Raw genomic sequence first — 10,750 nt, forward strand, 5'->3', positions numbered from 1 at the left:
TAAAGGCATATCCGAACCTTCCGGGGTCTCATATGCGGTCAACCTGGGACCGACTGGCGGCCGTTTCGACCTATGGGCCCCCGGGTTCCGAGGAAGATGACGAGCCCGACTCTGGTTGGGATTTCTCCGGGCTCGATAACCCCAGTGCCATGCGCGACTTCATGACCGCATGTGACTACTGCCTCTCTGATTGCTCCGATAGTAGCCACAGCCTCGGCGACGAGGACTGTGGCCCAAGTCGCGAATGTTTCCACGTCGATCTAGGGGGTCTCGACGAAGGCAACCACCTTGGTATGCTGAAGGACGGTGATCCCCCTAGGCCTGTGCCTCGCGTTGACATCCTTCGGGAGCTAGATGTGGTCCCAGTCCATGCGGGGGGTCAGGACGCACAGCTCGAGCAAATCCGCGAGGTACAGGCCAGGCTCGACGAGGAAGCAGGACAACTTGTGCAGCTTCGGCGAAATATCGAGCAGGAGTGGGCAGGCCGAGTGCCGGCCGGAGAAGCGCGTCATCTGGCCCAGGACGTCCAGCACCGCATCGCCGACGATGCCAGGGCAAGGCTGCCCCTGGCTTCTAGTGGGGTCGGCCAGAACCTGGCTGCAGCAGCAATACTACTCCGAGCGATGCCGGAACCATCCACCACCGAGGGGCGGCGTATCCAGGAAGAGCTCAAGAATCTCCTGGAGGATGCCGCGGTCCGACGGGCTGAAAGCTCTGCCTCCCAAAGGCAAGGGTACCCCCCGGAGCGTCGCGCCGCGACTTCCCGATTCATGCGGGAAGCCTCGTCCACACCGAGCGCACGCGGGACACAGCGCCTGCGGCCCCGGGACGCCTCGGCAACGAGCACCACCGCCGCGACCGTCGAGCCCACCTCGACAAGAAGGTGCGCCGAGGCTACCACCCCAGGCGTGGGGGACGCTACGACAGCGGGGAGGATCGGAGCCCCTCGCCCAAACCACCCGGTCCGCAAGCTTTCAACCGGGCCATACGACGGGCTTCGTTCCCGACCCGGTTCCGAACCCCGACTACCATCACTAAGTACTCGGGGGAGACAAGGCCGGAACTGTGGCTCGCGGACTACCGGCTGGCCTGCCAGCTGGGTGGAATGGACGATGACAACCTCATCATCCGCAACCTCCCCCTGTTCCTCTCTGACGCCGCCCGAGCCTGGCTGGAGCATCTGCCTCCTGCCCAGATCTCCAACTAGGACGACCTGGTCAAAGCTTTCGCTGGCATCTTCCAGGGCACATACGTGCGCCCTGGGAACTCCTGGGATCTCTGAAGCTGTCGCCAGCAGCCGGGAGAATCCCTCCGGGACTACATCCGGCGATTTTCGAAGCAGCACACCGAGCTGCCCAACATCACCGACTCAGATGTCATCGGCGCGTTCCTCGCCGACACCACTTGCCACGACCTGGTGAGCAAGCTGGGTCGCAAGACCCCCACCAGGGCGAGCGAGCTGATGGACATCGCCACCAAGTTCGCCTCTGGTCAGGAGGCGGTCGAGGCCATCTTCTGGAAGGACAAGCAGCCTCAGAGGCGCCAGCCGGAAGAAGTCCCCGAGGCGTCCGCTCAGCGTGGCACCAAGAAGAAGGGCAAAAAGAAGTCGCAAGAGAAACGCGACGCCGCCAACGCAGACCTTATCGCCGCTGCCGAGCATAGGAACCCTCGGAAGCCTCCTGGGGGCGCCAACCTGTTCGACAAGATGCTCAAGGAGTCGTGCCCCTATCATCAGGGTCCCGTCAAGCACACCCTTGAGGAGTGCGTCATGCTTCGGCTCTACTTCCACAAGGCCGGGCCACCGGCGGAAGTAGGCAGAGCCCCCGACAACGACAAGAGGGAAGGTCACAAGGCAGAGGAGTTCCCCAAGGTCCACGATTGCTTCATGATCTACGGTGGGCAAGTGGCAAACGCCTCGGCTCGGCACCGCAAGCAAGAGCGCCGAGAGGTCTGCTCGGTGAAGGTGGCGGCGCCAGTCTACCTAGACTGGTCCGACAAGCCCATCACCTTCGACCAAGGCGACCACCCCGACCACGTGCCAAGCCCGAGAAAGTACCCGCTCGTTGTCGATCCCGTCATCGGCAACATCAGGCTTACCAAGGTCCTCATGGACGGAGGCAGCAGCCTCAACGTCATCTACGCCAAGACCCTCGGGCTCCTGCAGATCGATCCATCCTCGATCCGGGCCGGCGCGGCGCCCTTTCACGGGATCATCCCCGGGAAGCGCGTCCAACCCCTTGGGCAACTCGATCTGCCTGTCTGCTTTGGGACTCCCTCCAACTTCCGAAAGGAAACCCTCACATTCGAGGTGGTTGGGTTCCGAGGAACCTACCACGCAGTGCTGAGGAGACCATGCTACGCCAAGTTCATGGCCGTCCCCAACTACACCTACCTCAAGCTCAAGATGTCGGGCCCCAACGGAGTCATCACCGTCGGCTCCACGTACCAACACGCGTATGAATGCGACGTGGAGTGCGTGGAGTATGCCGAGGCCCTCGCCGAATCCGAGGCCCTCATCGCCGACCTAGAGAGCCTTTCCAAGGAGGCGCCAGATGCGAAGCGTCACGCCGGCAACTTCGAGCCAGCAGAGGCGGTTAAGTCCGTCCCTCTCGACCCCAGCAATGACACCTCCAAGCAAGTCTGGATCGGCTCCGAGCTCGACCCCAAATAGGAAGCAGTGCTCGTCGACTTTCTCCGCGCTAACGCCGAGGTTTTTGCATGGAGTCCCTCGGACATGCCCGACATACCGAGGGATGTCGCCGAGCACTCGCTGGATATCCGAGCTGGAGCCCGACCCGTGAAGCAGCCTCTGCGCCGATTCGACGAAGAAAAGCGCAGAGCCATAGGTGAGGAGATCCACAAGCTGATGGCTGCAGGGTTCATCAAAGAGGTATTCCATCCCGAATGGCTAGCCCACCCTGTGCTTGTGAGAAAGAAAGGCGTGAAATGGCGGATGTGTGTAGACTATATTGGTCTAAACAAAGCATGTCCGAAAGTTCCCTACCCTTTGTCTCGCATCGATCAAATCGTGGATTCCACTGCTGGGTGCGAAACCCTGTCTTTCCTCGATGCCTACTCAGGGTATCACCAAATCAGGATGAAAGAGTCCGACCAGCTCGCGACTTCTTTCATCACACCCTTTGTCATGTACTGCTAGTTACTATGCCATTCGGTTTGAGGAATGTGGGTGCGACATACCAAAGGTGCATGAATCACGTGTTCGGAGAGCACATTGGTCGAATGGTCGAGGCTTACGTCGATGACATCGTAGTCAAGACGAGGAAAGCCTCCGACCTCCTCTCCGACCTCGAAACGACATTCAAGTGTCTCAAGGCGAAAGGCGTAAAACTCAATCCCGAGAAGTGTGTCTTCGGAGTCCCCCGAGGCATGCTCCTGGGGTTCATCATCTCCGAGCGGGGCATCGAGGCCAACTCGGAGAAAATCGCGGCCATCACCAACATGGGTCCCATCAAGGACTTGAAAGGAGTACAAAGGGTCATGGGATGCCTTGCGGCTCTGAGCCGTTTCATCTCGCACCTCGGCGAAAGAGGCCTACCTCTGTACCGCCTCTTAAGGAAGACCGAGCGCTTCACTTGGACCCCCGAGGCTGAGGAAGCCCTCGGGAACCTAAAGGCACTCCTCACAAGCGCGCCCATCTTGGTGCCCCTTGCTGCCGGAGAAGCCCTCTTGGTCTACGTCGCCGCTACCACTCAGGTGGTCAGCGCCGCGATCGTGGTCGAGAGACGAGAAGAGGGGCACGCATTGCCTGTCCAGAGGACGGTCTACTTCATCAGTGAAGTACTGTCCGAGACCAAAATCCGCTACCCGCAAATCCAGAAGCTACTGTACGCGGTAATTCTGACGCGGCGAAAGTTGTGACACTACTTCGAGTCTCATCCGGTGACTGTGGTGTCATCCTTCCCCTTAAGGGAGATCATCCAGTGCCGAGAGGCCTCGGGTAGAATTTCAAAGTGGGCAATGGAGATCATGGGCGAGACAATCTCGTTCGCCCCTCGGAAGGCCATCAAGTCCCAAGTCCTGGCGGACTTTGTGGCTGAATGGGTCGACACCCAGCTTCCAGCAGCTCCGATCCAACCGGAACTCTGGACCATGTTTTTCGACGGGTCGTTGATGAAAACAGGAGCGGGCGCGGGCCTGCTCTTCATCTCACCCCTCGGGAAGCACCTCCGCTATGTGCTGCGCCTCCATTTCCCGGTGTCCAACAACGTGGCCGAGTACGAGGCTCTGGTTAACGGGTTGCGCATCGCCATCGAGCTAGGGGTCCGGCGCCTCGACGCTCGTGGCGACTCGCAGCTTGTCATCGACCAAGTCATGAAGAACTCCCACTACCGTGACCCAAAGATGGAAGCCTACTGCGATGAGGTTCGGCGCCTGGAGAACAAGTTCTACAGGCTCGAGCTCAACCACATCACCCGACGATACAACGAGACTGCGGACGAGCTGGCTAAGATAGCCTCAGGGCGGACAACGGTTCCTCCAGACGTCTTCTCCCAAGACCTACATCAACCCTCAGTCAAGACCGACGACACGCCCGAGCTCGAGAACGTCTCGGCTCAGCCCGAGGCGCCCTCGGCTCAGCCCGAGGCACCCTCGGCCCCCGAGGGTGAGGCACTGCGCGTCGAGGAAGAGTGGAATGGGGTCATGCCTAATCGAAACTGGCAGACCCCGTACCTGCAATATCTCCACCGAGGAGAGCTACCCCTCGACAGAACCGAAGCTCGGCGACTGGCACGGCGTGCCAAGTCATTCGTCTTGCTGGGTAACGGAAAGGAGCTCTACCACCGCAGCCCCTCAGGCATCCTCCAGCGATGCATATCCATCACCGAAGGTCAGGAACTATTGCAAGAAATACACTCGGGGGCTTGCGGTCATCACGCAGCACCTCGGGCCCTCGTTGGAAACGCCTTCCGACAAGGTTTCTACTGGCCAACCGCGGTGGCCGACGCCACTAGGATTGTGCGCACCTGCGAAGGGTGTCAATTCTACGCAAAGCAGACCCACCTGCCCGCTCAGGCTCTGCAAACAATACCCATCACCTGGTCGTTTGCTGTGTGGGGTCTGGACCTTGTCGGTCCCTTGTAGAAGGCACCCGGGGGCTACACGCACCTGCTGGTTGCCATCGACAAATTCTCCAAGTGGATTGATGTCCGACCCCTAAACAGCATCAGGTCCGAACAGGCGGTGGCGTTCTTCACCAACATCATCCATCGCTTCGGGGTCCCAAACTCCATCATCACCGACAACGGCACCCAGTTCACTGGCAGAAAGTTCCAGGACTTCTGCAAGGACCACCACATCCGGGTGGACTGGGCCGCCGTAGCTCTCCCCATGACGAATGGGCAGGTAGAGCATGCCAACGGCATGACTCTGCAAGGACTCAAGCCACGGATCTACAACGACCTCAATAAATTCGGCAGGCGATGAATGAAGGAACTCCCCTCGGTGGTCTGGAGTCCGAGAACGACGCTAAGCCGAGCCACGAGCTTCACGTCGTTTTTTCTAGTCTATGGGGCCGAGGCCATCTTGCCCACAGACTTAGAATACGGTTCCCCAAGGACGAGAGCGTACGACGATCGAAGCAACCGAACCAACCGAGAAGACTCACTGGACCAGCTGGAGGAGGCTCGGGACATGGCCTTACTACACTCGACAAGGTATCAACAGTCCCTGCGACGCTACCACGCCCGAGGGGTTCGGTCCCGAGACCTCCAGGTGGGGGACTTGGTGCTTCGGCTACGACAAGACGCCCGAGGGCGCCACAAGCTCACGCCTCCCTGGGAAGGGCCATTCATCATCGCCAAGATTTTGAAGCCCGGAACATACAAGCTGGCCAACAGTCAAGGCGAGGTCTACGACAACGCTTGGAACATCTGACAGCTACGTCGCTTCTACCCTTAAGATGTTTTCAAATCGTTCATATATCTCGTTTACATACACAAACAAAGTCTAACCGTCAAGGAAGGGTCAGCCTTGCCTCAACAAAGCCCGACCCTCCCTCGGGGGCTAGAAGGGGGGAACCCCCTCTGCGTCAAAATTTTGCTCGGAAAAAGTCTTTCTGCCAGAACATCTTTCGTGCTTTTCTACTGCTTCGATAGTGGGATCCTGAAAACGACGGAGTACACGTAAGCGGCAAGGCCGACCGAGCCGAGGGACTCCTACGCCTCCGGGATACGGATACCTCACTCATCACCTTCTGCGATAAGTAACTCACGCTCGGATAAGCGATTCCGCTGGCCAAACAAGTCTTAACGCTCGAAAGCTTTTCTGCCGAAACGATTTTTCGTGCCTTCTCGACTATATCGATAATAGAATCCAACAGACGAGTAAGAGTACACGTAAGCGGCGAGGCCGACCGAGCCGAGGGACTCCTACGCCTCCGGGATACAGATACCTCACTCATCACCTTCCGTGAAAAGTAACTCTTGCTCGGATAAACAATTCTGTTACCGAGAAATAAGTCCTGATACTCGAAACGAAGGGAAAAGAAATGCAGCTTTACAACACGACGACGGTATGTTTGGGCCTCGGCAGCCGCAAAAAACATACGCACACTACAGATAAACTATTCCTGCAGGTTCAGACATCAATAGGGGGAGCAGCAGCACCCTCGGCGTCAACTCCACCTTCGATGGAGTCCGACCCAGCCTCGGACGGCGACACGGTCGAAGGATCTCCACCTCGAAGAAAGATGTCAGCACCGCGCCTGGGCCATCGTTGCCGGGGTCTCCTCTAGGAACCCGGCCCGAGCAGACGGCTCGACCAGCCACTCCGTAGCCTCAGCCAGCTGTCCCCCGAGGACATCAGCCCGGCTCATGGTCTCGGCAACCCGACTCCGGCGTCGGTCCCGCCAGTGGACGGCCCGGCCAGGCTCCGGCCGACGAAGCTTCTTTTCGAGCCAACTCTGCCTCTGTCCATGCTGATATCGCTGCCTCCGGCTCCGGCTCATCGCAGAGCGGCCGAGGGTTCCTTTAACTGAGCAAGAGAAGCCTCGGGTGGCAAGGCCGACCGAGCCGAGGGACTCCTACGCCTCCGGGATACGGATACCTCACTCGTCACCTTCCGCACAGGGCAACTCACACTTGGTTAAGCGGTTCAGCTAGCCGACAGGCGAGTCCTAGTGCTCGAAATGAGGAAAAATCACGGCTTTACGCCAAAATACATTGATGTTCAGGCCTCGACAGCCATAATGAACAAACACCGGCACTCAAGGTGCCATTACAAACGGAACTCCGGTTCCACCCCCGCAGGTACGAACAACCCCCCACATTGGAGGGCCTGCGGGGAAACAAAACCCCAGGTGGCTCGCCGCCGCCCGCTCCGGCAGCAGCGACAACGACCTCCGCTCCGGGCGGCCAAACAGCAGCAGTGATGACCTCAGGGCAGACGCTGCTGCGACAAGGCCCTCGCCCACGTCCCCACTCGAGGGGCGAGGACAAGCCATCAAAGCCAAAGAGCCGGAGGCCCGGAGCGCGGGTGGCGGTGGAAATCTCGTCGGTGACGAGGACTTCTTCAGCCACCACCACCTCAGCACCGACCTCCGCGCGGCGGCGTCGTACCGGAGCAAGGGCAAGACAGCCCAAGAACACGAACGCCACCCTAACAGCGCGCGACGTCTTGGGCGGTCCCCCGGTGCGCGCGGCGAGACCCCATACAGTGGCTAGATAGCCACGCTCTGCCCGACGGGGGGAGGGGGCACCGGGAGCCGAGCCAGCTAAGCCAGCGAGCCCAACACGCTGAAGCTGACGACGCTCGCGGCCGACCAGCCCCACGTTGTCGAAGTCCACCCCTTCCGCTAGGCCGGTGAGCGCCCTCTCCCCTGAATGCTGAAGGAGAGGGTGACCCACGAACCCGTGCGGGAGGTAGAGCTCCGGCTCAGCTCGCCCTCCGCCCCAGCAAGGATGATGAAGATCCTTGAAGTTGAGGGCGGGGCAGAGGTCGCAGCCCGGCTTGCTTCTCCCCACCATCGAACTGGTGGTCACCGTCTTGGGTGACCATCGGCGAGAGGATGCAACCGGGCTGCCTGATGAAAATCCTTGAAGCCGAGCGATGGCTGAAAGGTACCAACTTTCGCGAAGTTGTGTTCCTCCAACGACAGCAAGACGAAAGCGACGCGGGCACTCCCTATCCGGGGGCTCGGAAGGTGGAAGGACGCGACGCATGAGGGAAGTGCGAAGGCATGGCTGCCATCCAAGAGGGTTGCCCTCTTTTTAAAGGCGACTCTCCCCACTAGCGTCCTCAGGCGTCGCAGACTGAGTCTTCACCAACACGCTCCAAGGTCTTCCCCCTACGACACGGGGGCTGGGTCCCACGCGTCATGCAAGCTGGCCCAGGACAGAAGAAGCCAAACTGCTGCGCGCGGTGTGCGTAACTGCCCAGAGGTTACAAGCATTCCTCCATCTTCGCCTAAACCAGCGGGCGAAAGGGCGGACAGCCATGCAGGCAGCATGCAACTGCACCAAGGGGCGCACCCTTTCGACTTCGGCGCGTCCAGCATGGAGGCCCACACGTCATGTAACCGGCGCGCCAGTTACTACGTGCTAGAAACTGCACCGCCACTTGCGCCAGTACCACGCCTTCTCGACTGCAGAACCGGTGCCGCGACTCGAGGCAACCCTGCGCATGGCCCAACAGTGCCAACCGAGCACATCGATCACGGGTCAGTCAGCCGCGGGAGAAGGCGCGACGGTCGATATGGCCAAAAGTGGGCCGACAGTAATGGCGGCGGCAGGCGGGCGGAAGCAGCGGTCAAGTCGTCTGCAGGCTCACGTCCCCTCCTGGGACAGCGAGAGAACCCTCTCCCACGGCGTGAAGACGACGCGCCCGTATTCCGTTCCTCGAACAGCTCGCGCACGCACAACGGCTGCCCCATGAACCACTCGTCCCGTCGCATTAACTCTGCGGCAGGGCAGACAACACCATTGGCAGGCGAAGCAGGCGACGCTTCACCTCCGCCATGATGACCGCGTCAAAAAAGGTACGCCACGTCGTTCAAATTCGTATCCTTTTCCTCTTCCCCTTTCTCTCTCTTGCTACAGGGACCGGGAAAGGGGATACTCCGAAAGGGATCCTTCTCCGCGAAGGAAGCGGGCCCCGAGCCCCCAACTGATCAGAGGTTCGAAGGCTGGCCCCTCGAAAGGGTTCGACAGCCGCCTCAGAGCACTCGGGCTCCGCGCCCACTACTGATCAGAGGTTTGAAGGCTGGCCCCTCAGAAGGGTTCGACAGCCGCCTCAGGCCACTCAGGCTCCGCGCCCACTACTGATCAGGGGTTCGTAGGCTGGCCCCCGAAGGGTTCGACAGCCGCCTCAGAGCACGCAGAGCGAGGGATGACTCTGGGCACGTCCGATAAATGGCCGAGGCTCGGGCTACGCTCCCGAGATACCCTAGGACATTTCCGAGACCAGCAGGAGCGATTCTGTAACGGAATCCCATCAGAGGGAGGCATCGAGCCCTTGGACCCTATCAAACGGGACCGGGTCCGGCAAATCACCTGCAGGTACCTTTGGAGCGCACCTCTAGGCCACTAGCCGACCCTTATCGAACGGGGCACGGGCGCCCACTCGGATCACCCGTTAGCAACTCACTGGAGACACCATGTTCGGCGCCCTCCGAGGGCAACATGGCGCTTTCCCCCCTCCTCCTTGCGGAAAGGCGATGCAGGGGCGTATGAAAAAAGCCGAGTCAGTCCTTGACCGTCCTCTCGCTCTGTGCGGAGGCTCGGGGGCTGCTCTCGCAAACCCGGCTCCGGCCAAACCGTTGACAGCGTCAACATACCAGCCCGAGAACTTGGAAACTGACTACGCACCCGGGCAACGACCAGTTCGCATGAGGTAACAACCAGAATGGCCGAGGCATCACGAAAGGTATTAAGACCTCGAAGGAGTCAAACCACTCCTCCGAGGCCTCGGGGGCTACACCCGGCGGGTGCGCTCGCGCGCACCCACCGGAACGAAATGCAACCGAGAAAGGTCGGTCCCCTTGCAAAAAAGTGCGACAAAAGCCTCCAAGCGAGTACTAACACTCCCTTCGAGGCTCAGGGGCTACTGTCGGGGACCTTAATTAGGGGTACCCCCAAGAGTCCTAATCTCAGCTGGTAACCCCCATCAGCACAAAGCTGCAAAGGCCTGATGGGCGCGATTCCGGTCAAGGCTCCGTCCACTCGCGGGACACGATCTCGTCTCGCCCGAGCCCAGCCTCGGGCAGGAACTGTAGACCAAGTCAGATTCATGCCTCGCCCGAGGGTCTCCTCAAGCAACGGACGCACCTTCGACTCGCCCGAGGCCCAGCTCGGGCAGGCTTCGCGGAGAAGCAACCTTGGCCGGATCGCTATGCCAACCGACCGTATCGCAGGAGCATTCAATGCAAGGATCGCCTGACACCTTATCCTGATGCACGCTCCTCAATCGACAAGGCCGAAGTGATCGCAGTCACTTCGCCCCTCCATTGGCTGACCTGACAGGAAAACAGCGCCGCCTGCGCCGCTCCGACTACTGTGCCACCCGTTAGGGTGAGGCTGACAGCCACCAAGACCGGCCTCAGGCACCATAGGAAGCTCTGCCTCGCCCGACCCTAGGGCTCGGATTCAGCCTCGACTCCGGAAGACGGTCTCCGCCTCGCCCGACTCCAGGGCTCGGACTCAACCTCGACTCCGGAAGTCGGTCTCCGCCTCGCCCGACCCCAGGGCTCGGACTCAACCTCGACTCCGGAAGACGGTCTCTGCCTCGCCCGACC

The sequence above is a fragment of the Zea mays genome, chromosome 1 (assembly GCF_902167145.1).
Source record: "Zea mays cultivar B73 chromosome 1, Zm-B73-REFERENCE-NAM-5.0, whole genome shotgun sequence".
In the NCBI taxonomy this organism is placed as follows: domain Eukaryota; kingdom Viridiplantae; phylum Streptophyta; class Magnoliopsida; order Poales; family Poaceae; genus Zea; species Zea mays.